Here is a 9,917-nt window from a genome sequence, read left to right as displayed (position 1 = left end):
TCTCATATTATTTCTTCACAATTTCTAACATGAATTACATACATATATGTTTTAAAATAGCAAAATCCTACATTACATTTTACTCGATTCTGCATTTACATATTACTTAGTATTATTTTATTAAAAGTGTAGCTATACCTTTGCATTAATATATGATAGCCAAAATTTATTGATAGAAACAATAAATGGCTAATTTATATATGCTATATCAACAAGAAATTGTATTCCTAGTCTTTTGAAACGGAGCATACGTATAGAATAACTTATTACTTTGGTTATTTCCAAAAAGAATAATTTTGAAATGTTCATGACGTATCAAACAAGCCGAGGTAATCAATAGCAGACAGCAAAATACATAGGGTATTTTTGTGTTAAAAAAATAACGCCGTGATAGATAATTAATTTGCATCAAAACGCAACCTCTTATGTAATGTCTGATTTTTTATACTTAATAGGGAGCAAGTTCCTCAAATTGTGTTCCTATGTTTTATTTTCAAAAAACTATAATGTAACGAACATTATTCATGCATTGACAAAATACCATTAAATATTATAGTAGGATTCAAATCAAAATTTCCATGTTCATGTTTTTGAGAATGTCTTTTTGACTAGTGATACTCAAAATTTTACTAGTCATCATTACTCCAATATTTATATTTGTTTTGATTAGTTGAGTTCTAGTAAAATCAAATTTTCAAAAAAAATATTTGCGGGGAAATTGTGTAATTTTTAGAATATTACACAATTTCTTGGATTTAAGTTTTTATTTCAAGTTTGAGTAATACTCGAACCCAAAACTATTGAATATAATGCAATATAGTCGTAATGTTATGGACTTTAAAACATATATGTTACATAAGACAGAGCCATGACTTTATTAAATCATATGAATGGTCATGAATTTACATAAGGAGACTTGTATAAAATATGATGTTAACGCGTGTGATTTTTTATTATTAGCAATCTGATGAGGGTTTTTAAATTATTCCAATGCATTTTTCTTTCATTCTAGAAGAGAAACATCTAAATATAAAGTAGTCAATCATTCGTGTGCTCATGAAAGACAGAGATTAACACTGAGGATTGGTTCGGGAGCTATAAATGTTAGTATTTCTTAGACTTAGATTAGAATTAGTAATCCCTGCCTATATGCCATTTTCAAAGCGAAGTGGGCAGTGTGTCTATTTCATTCCTCTCCTAGCTACTTGCAGCTTATCTAATAAAACGTCATGATAGCTAAGCTGTTCTCCCAAACATTATTCATATTGTGTGGATGACTTCATTTATTTTCGGGTTTCTTGTATCTATACATTCTGGCAAGTTATATTTTAGACAAATCTAGTCATATCCAGCTCCCAATTAATAAATTAGTAACTGGAATATAAACTAACATGCGATAATGAAGTATAGTTGTATAAAATATGACCTTAGACGAGTGCAATGTGTTTGTTTTTTTTGCAACCTTGACAGTGTTTCTTTTTCTAAAGGTGTTATCATTATTGTTTATCCTCATGCGCTCATAAAACATTAGGAATAAGAATGAGGAGCTGTTGGGAGAGTTACTACATGTGTAAGCCATTGTTCCACTCAGAGTAGAATTGAGGATCCACATCGGAGTAATCCTCTACCTATATGTTCTTTCTAGATACAGACACTCTTGTGATCTCTGTTCGCAAATTATGTCGTCTTACACATGTACCATATTTTTATAAAATTTTATTTTCCTCACTCAATGCAATTTAGACAATACATAAATATGTTTGGCTCATATTAGGTTTGGTACATGAACTGATTTGTCGTCAATGAGTCAAAAAAGAAGAAAAAAACCCATTGATTCTACACGGCAATTGACAAAATATTATTGAGTATTATGTATGTACATATAATTGAGTTCAAAAGTCATGAGAGGATATTATTTATCAAAGTATGCAGCATGAATTCTAAAGAGGACCTCCTCCCATGAAGAACCCTTTCATTCATCTTTGTGTATGACATCCCTAAGACCGTGCTCTCATACGAATGTAGTTATGTCGGAAGTATCCCGTATTTTTAATAAGAATTTTACTCAGAGAGGAAATATGAAATCTTCATGCATTTTTTTGAATTAAATACTAACAATAAAAAAACCGTTTTCTGAAGAGATGTTTTTTTTTTCTTCCCTTTCTTGGAAATACTTGTTCGTTTTTCTTCTTCTTCTTCTTTTTGGTTGAGCTATAAATCATCAGTCCTCGGTGTCCCACCTTATTCGTTGCTGGCGCAGGCACTTGAATACATCCATACAAGTCACAGTGTGAAAAAAATCAATGAAATAAACGACTTCCACCTTTCATTCGTTTCGGATTCTTCCTACGTACGATGTATATGTCGTGAATTAAACAAATAAAATCTTGGAAGGTGTACTCGTAATTTTTATTTTTTAGGAAGAAGTTTACATAAGTACATATTTATATATGTAATGTTTTAATTTTTTTCAATGCGTGAAATGAGAATTTCACTTTTTATTATATTTATTCTTTCCCGTAAATAATTAACTTTTATGTTTTTATGTAAATATGAAGTTTTTTATTACTTTACAAACAGAGTGAGTATTTTTATTTTATTTAATTTATAAAGAACTTGAGAGCGTCTCTCTCTCTCTCTCTCTTTGTATGTTATTATTATGCATGCATGCAATTGGAAGAAGTATAGTATCTTAAGGCAGGAATGGATTCAATTTGTAATCCAAACTCTAGATACTCAAATGAACACCAGCGAAACATACAGTCCAATATTTTATAGATATATGTATGTGACTCGTTGAAACAAAAGCACAATTGAGGTTGGATTACACTTGTATTCTAAGACGAATTATCCTCAATTTCTATACACACATTCTTATTAAAACTTCGTTTCTGCTGCGAAATGTATCGTTTTTAAATGCACAAAAGCTTTAAAAGATGAAGTCCCCTTTATAAAATATAAATATAAAATGTGTTACTTTTTAAAAGTATATTAAGTCCACATATCTCACGATTGTTGAGTTCAGACCTATAGGAAGAAGAGTCCTTTTGGATCTACATGAATAAGTTCTCGTGAGAGTCTTTGCTATTTTAGCCTCCATTTAAAGTCATTTTCTCATCTCATTGTAGGAGCAATGAGCCAAGCTGACGCCTTGTGACTTATGTCAAACCTATCAGTTATGATACTATCCACCACAGATTTTAAAGGTCTCACTGGATCAAAAACTAAAACATATGGAACGAAGATTCTCCAGCTCCTTTGCAGAAAAAACATGCACAGTCCCATTTATTTGACTTGCTGGTTTATATCGAAGATGTTGCCAGCCTGCACCAACCCCACTTTTGTTTCCAAATAGTTAAGGGGTTTGAGTGTATTACTAGATGGGGAATGGAGAATGAACCTTATATTAAAGGAGGCATATCAGGCCCAACATAAGTCTCTTAAATCACAAAAGATTCTCAACCACTGCTAATATTCTTGGGTTTTTTTCACTCATCCCACAAATTTTTTAAATATGACCTTGAATTATTGGACCGTATGAAGTACAAAAATAAATTGGGATTTTCTCATATTTTTAAGATATTGTTCAAAGGTGTTGTCATGTTGATACAACCCATATGTGAGTCAATTATCAGCTTTGTATTCAAATTTTGGTCTATGGTCAACGTTCTTGGGGGTACAAGTTTCGCTTCAATAGATGCCCGTGAAAAATTTTTGTCCAAGTTTTTTGCCAATAGGGGCAAGGGCATCTACGAGAAGGGCATTGCGAATTTGGATTCGCGTTGGCAACAAGTTATGGAACGGAACGGAGGATACTTGGCTTAAATTGGATGATTGTAACACTTCTTATAGAGCATTGAAATCAAGTGAAAAATACTATTTCTCAATTTCCCAAAACTATTAATTTGTTCATAGAAATTGAGATAGTTTGTCAAAGAATTCGAATCTCAATTTTGAGAAAAATCATTCTAGCTTGCTTTTGTGATGACAGGTCACATATTCTATTATCCATGCCTTAAGATGAAGCAGATAACTTTTAGACAAAAATAAAAATAATATGCACTCCCATAATATTGTATATATTTGAAGATACTCAATTGAGCAGAAATAATAATAAAAAAAGTTGATTTTTCCCCAATTTTAAAAGATTCCGTGAACCAAGAAATAAAGAGATATTTGTGATTCCCTTTTTGGATAATATTGTTGTCAATATACCAATATTTTCGATCCAGTTACGGTACTAAAATCGATTTGGGTATTTTGATACTTTTTGCAACTTTTCTGACTCAAAAAAAAAAAATGTCGCTCAGGTTAATTTACTTACATTTACAGGGGCTGTCCGGGAAATTTGTTTGTGTGGGAAGGACTCGCTCAAAGATTTGATAACAATATTTTAATGCCATAAAACCACTGTAAGTAATAGTTTCAATACCAATAGATTATTTATGGACATACATGCAAATATATTTTAGGGGAACAATTGAAGACGTTACCCCCCTTAAAACGGTAAAAAAAGATATTTTTTGAGCTGATCATGTAATTACAAGAATCCAGCTTTTTGGTGGAGTTTAAGTGAGGAAAATGCGTTTATATTTTTGGGTTATAATAATTTCAAATCATAAAGAAGCATTAAAAGTATTATGTATTTTATATTCCTTATAGTAGAAACCAGACTGGTTGTACTGTGAGTGGGGCATAGAAAAAATATAAATATGTAGGCCTTCTTTTCAAATTCGAATTTAGTTTCGATTTTTTTTATTTTGGAAAAGAAATTTCGTTTGGAGCGACCTGGCTCAGTGGACAACTCGCTCTCGGAGAATTATTCTCTTGAACCCAATGTTCGTAGGTTTGTATCACGGTTGCTCCTACAGAAGGATATATATATATTATGTAAGGGCTTTAAAGACAATTATTTCTAGGTCAGATGGAGTAGTTTTAATAAAATAATGTTTATTTATCCTTAATGAGCGCCACTCAATCTGACCTGTTCAATGATTATTAAAAAAAACACAATCATATCGAACCTTGTTTAAAAAAAAAGATACCATTTAAAATCTTCAAATGATCTTTTTCAGTAATTAATTTTGGAATTTTGTGACTTTTCTTTATAAAAATCTACTCTTTGCAGGATTTCTATTTTTTATGATTAAGTACAGGACGGGGGACATGACTTAATGCCCTTCCCCCCCCCCCCATAATAAACTTGCCATGAGTAAAGGTTCACACATCTTTTCAAATTATATTTAATCAACATGATTCTTTCCGATAGGTGGCATATTAAGCCGTTTTAAATAATCTTCCTCAATCCTTAGATGAGATTTTTTTTTTTTTTTTAGATTAAACGCTAAATTTTTGAGTTATCACAGTTTTAGTATTTATGTAAAAATATTTTATCTCAATAGAGAAATTAAACAGGTTAATTACTGAATGAGCCCGTGATTTTAAATATTTAAAACTATTTACGGATCTACGGATGAGACAGATCATTATATTAATGACTAAATATCGGGCCTATCGTTATTATTTACTCATCTCTATTATGAAATTTTTGAGAGGTTAAGCGTCTTTTTTGTACAATTTTCCTACGAGAAATGTAGAAACCAGGATTAACTATCGATTGCAAAAAAGAAGCCGCTTTACAATTTCTCCATGCATTGCAGACATTGTATTACTCAAGTATGCAACTATGTCAATGTTTTTCATAGCAATCGACAGCTAATATGTGTTCTAAAATAATGTTAGAGGAAAATTGACAAAAAATGACTCCTAATAATTGCAGATGAAAATTACCCTGAGTATGGATTGAATTTATATTTTTTTGACAAATTATAGTCAAACTCTATAAACAAAATATTCTTTTTATTCCTTTGGAGGACCCAGAAATTGCACTTAAAGTATTGATATATTATATTTGAAATAGCCCATATCAGAGCCAATATGAGAAGGATGTTTCAATTTTTTGATGAACATTTTCCTACGGGCAATCTTCCCCAAATCATCAAAATTACCTAAACCAAATGCAATTTTAACAATAAAAAATTCCATTCCTGAGACATTTCCTATCACTTTCCTTTCTTCAAAAACAAACAAACTATTGAATCAGTTGAGAAACTTTGTTTCATTATCCCATGGGAACTTGAGGGGTAGAGAAATGAAGAAAGAAAAAAAAAGACCTTTTCAAACGTGAAACGGACGTATTGAGGAACCAAGTACTTTTTTTTTAAGTGAACAAAGAGTTGTTTCCCGAAATTTTTATTCATTTTAGAAAAGGCTATCAATTTTTTCAATATTACGTTTAACATAAAGGGAAAACTTATATTTCATTTTTATAACTTTTTCAAAAGAGTCAATTCCTTTGAAGTTTTCAAAGTAAATAGTTGAGTTGGTAAGTTTATGAATTCTACTTTCCGAAGACATGGAAAAAAAGGAAGATATGTTCATACATATGTTAAAGAATTCCCTTGAGAGAAGGAGACTGGTTTAGTCGATTCTTCTCATGGAGGAGTTACATACTATGAAATAAGTGGGATTGACCTTATCCAGGGTTATTCTCTATGTACTTGTATTTTTATTTTTAATAATTACTTTTTTCACCCATCTGTGAAAACGATCTTCTTCTCCAATTAGGGAATACTCTAGTGCGTTGCGTTACACTTTTGTATTGTATGAAAATTTGGAAGATCATGTTACATCACTGATAAAAAATAATGAGCTTTACTTTGCAGGTGGGTGATGATTACATGTTATTTACCTTTTAACATAGAAGAGTAAGAACTAAACACATAGCTACATATCATAATTCATAAAGAACTTGCCATGAAATAATATTAATAACTTTAAAATAACTTAATGTGAAACTTCATGACCAGAAACATTTCCCTACCTACAAATACAACATATTATAAGTTACATAAATGCATAGAGGGAGGTCCATTACTCATGGCCACTTAGAAAATGAATGTCCTAAGAACCTTTGTCCCCAGTCATATTTCCACTCAAACAGCCTTTTGTGATCAATTTTATTTATTTACATCCCCATAATAGTAAGTCAAATAAACGATCAAAACTCATATGACTTATAATGGTTGGACGGATCCGAATTTGACACTCAAAATGATAAAGAATACATTTTTGATTATAGGAAAAAGTACAAATAAATAACGTATTTTAGGGACCATAAGCTGAACCGGAGTAGGGTTATGTCGGTTCTTTATACATGAAGAAGGACTGATTCTGGTTTTGCACTTTTAATTTACATTGGAGTAGTCCAAGGAAGAAATTACACCTTCCAACTAGAAATTGTACCGGCCCACAAGCCCAAAAAAGTCCGTGATGGCTTGGTCAAAAAATATCTTACTTTTGAAGCTAGGATTTTTGGCCCATACGATTTCTATCTCTGGGAAAGGGTCAAGCCTGAGGCTTGTGCCAATTATAATTCGTCTCTGGAGGCCCTGAAGAATTCCATTATCCGTAAAATGGTAATGCAAGATCCGCACGAGGTCACCCAAGCCTGCAAACGGCACTGTGTCGCCAAAGTTATCTAGAGAGGTAGATCTCCATATAAATTATTTTATTTCATTAAATGTAGCTTTCAAATAATGGAAACAAAAAATGATTTTTTCTCCTTTTAGTTCGTTTGTTATAAGCCTTTAAATATTTTCCCCATTCATCCGGACCACCCTGTAATAAAAAAATAAAGTTGAACTAATGGCTAAGTAACACTATATAGCTGTAAAAACGGTGTGTAAGTATGTCAGTGCATAGTCAGTATTCTTCTGCTCTTTATAAGATAACTAAATGTTCTCCTGGAAAAAGTTATTGGATAGATTGAAAGAAAATCTGGAAATTAAAAAAACAAATGATATGGAACAAGTCAGTATAGCTCTTTTTTTCGGATCAATTGCTTAAGTTAATCAAATTAATTACAAAAAATTGAATGTATTATGAAAGATATATAAAACCAAAGTAATAATAAAGTTGAGAATACTTTTGATTTCCATATCTTGAACAGAATTGACTGGTCCAAGCATTCCAACTTCCCAGTTATGAAATACATACTATCAAACATTGGCAAAACAAACTAAAATTCCATTCATCAATAGAACGTTTTCATAAGACATGAGTCTTGTTGATTTCAGGCATGTTGGAGACCTAAACAACCATTTTTCATTCATATGAAATAAAATAGTACATAAAATATTATATTTCAAAATGGGCTCAACAAATAAGAGGACTTGTTCGTTGAAATATTAAATAAAAAAGTCAATTTTAAATCATTCTTGCTTACATCACTAACGAATGACGTCAGTATTGTGGGCATAAACAACCTAGCTGTATAAAAATGAAAACCCTTTTTCGTAAATATTAAAAGAAATAGTTAACTCTTGGATGTCACAATGGGACCAATAAAAAAAAGAGACTTAGACTTTACTCTCCATCCCTCTAATTCCCGGTATTTTGTATATCACGCCTAAAATGTATTAAGAATATATAATTACATCTTCATTTAATCTTATTTTCATAGTGCAGACAATAAGTTAACTAATACACTGGAAATAATAAGATGTTTTTCTTTAGTTATCCTACTGTTCTCGTTCCTAATCGACCAAAAAAAAAAAACTAAACTAACGTGGCTACCTTTATTATATCTGGTAACCTTTCCTCCAAAAATAAAGATATACAAAATTCAAAATCAGTTGGCAACTGTTACCAAAACAGAGAGTAATTGCATAGAAATTGTTCACATCGCCTTAATGAATGCTAATGGAAATTTAACCAATCAACGTTCAGAGCACTGATAAGAGGAAAAGAAACAAAAAAATCGACTGCAAACAAATCACTGCATTGTAAATTGTTAAATATGAATAATAATTTGTGGCCCGTCAACACAAAAGCAAGCTGAAATTATTTTGAATTAATTGTCTGGAGATTACATATTCATATTTCGAAAATTAGTAATATATATATATTTCAATAAAAAACAGAGTTTTCTCAAGTTATTTAAAAAAGCATCAAAGATTCTTAAGTTACTAAAATGATGGGGAAACAGTCCCTTTTATAAACTAAAAGATATCATTTGTCCGGTTTAAAATTCCATTGTTTCAATATATCTTGCGATTGTTTTGTTTAGACTTGCAGGCAGAGGAGTCCTTTATATTCTACATGCGTAAATAATCGTGAGTGTCTATGCAACTATTGCTTCAACTTTAAAAGACTTATCTCCTCTCAATGTAAGAGCAATGAGCCAGTCTGGCACCTTTAGAGTTATTTTAAACCTATCGGTAATTACATCAAACATCTCCACCATCTACTATAGAGGTTTCACTTGATCACAGAAATCAAATGTGTGGAACGAGGATCCACTACTTCTTTACTCATAAAACATCCACGTTTTGTTGTGTTTAAAAAAAGCACACATACTCTTATTCAGTGTCCAATCGGCTTTCATCAATTTTTAGTTACAAAACTCCCCGCTGTAGGATTATATAAGCATCTTATTTTTATGTGGTTCTTCTACACAAAAGAAATCTAGCATGATTCTTTCAATACTGAGTATAGCAATGACGAATTATCGACATTTTCTATCAATAAGTTATATTGATTAAACCAATGGAGACACCGCAAATACCCCTTTAAGTAGCCAAAATTGATCCTCCCAATAAAAGAATGATAAATTTGTATATCATATTTGAAAGGAGTCATAAGTATTTTCAATCAATTGAATGAAACATAAACTTTAGCTAAAATTATTGAGTCTTTGAGATTATTGAGTTGATGTTTGGGATGACATTTAAATGCGTAGCGTATAATTCACTCAAATATGTCTATGAAATAAACTACCGTATGTATGTTTATGTTAAATAAAGTAAAAAAATATATTGGGATTTTCTCCTTTTCTGATTATTTGTTCTTCCAGA

Source organism: Lepeophtheirus salmonis, chromosome 9 (genome assembly GCF_016086655.4).
Source record: "Lepeophtheirus salmonis chromosome 9, UVic_Lsal_1.4, whole genome shotgun sequence".
In the NCBI taxonomy this organism is placed as follows: Eukaryota; Metazoa; Arthropoda; class Copepoda; order Siphonostomatoida; family Caligidae; genus Lepeophtheirus; species Lepeophtheirus salmonis.
The sequence above is the reverse complement of the archived record's forward strand: the minus strand, read 5'-3'. Positions refer to the sequence as shown.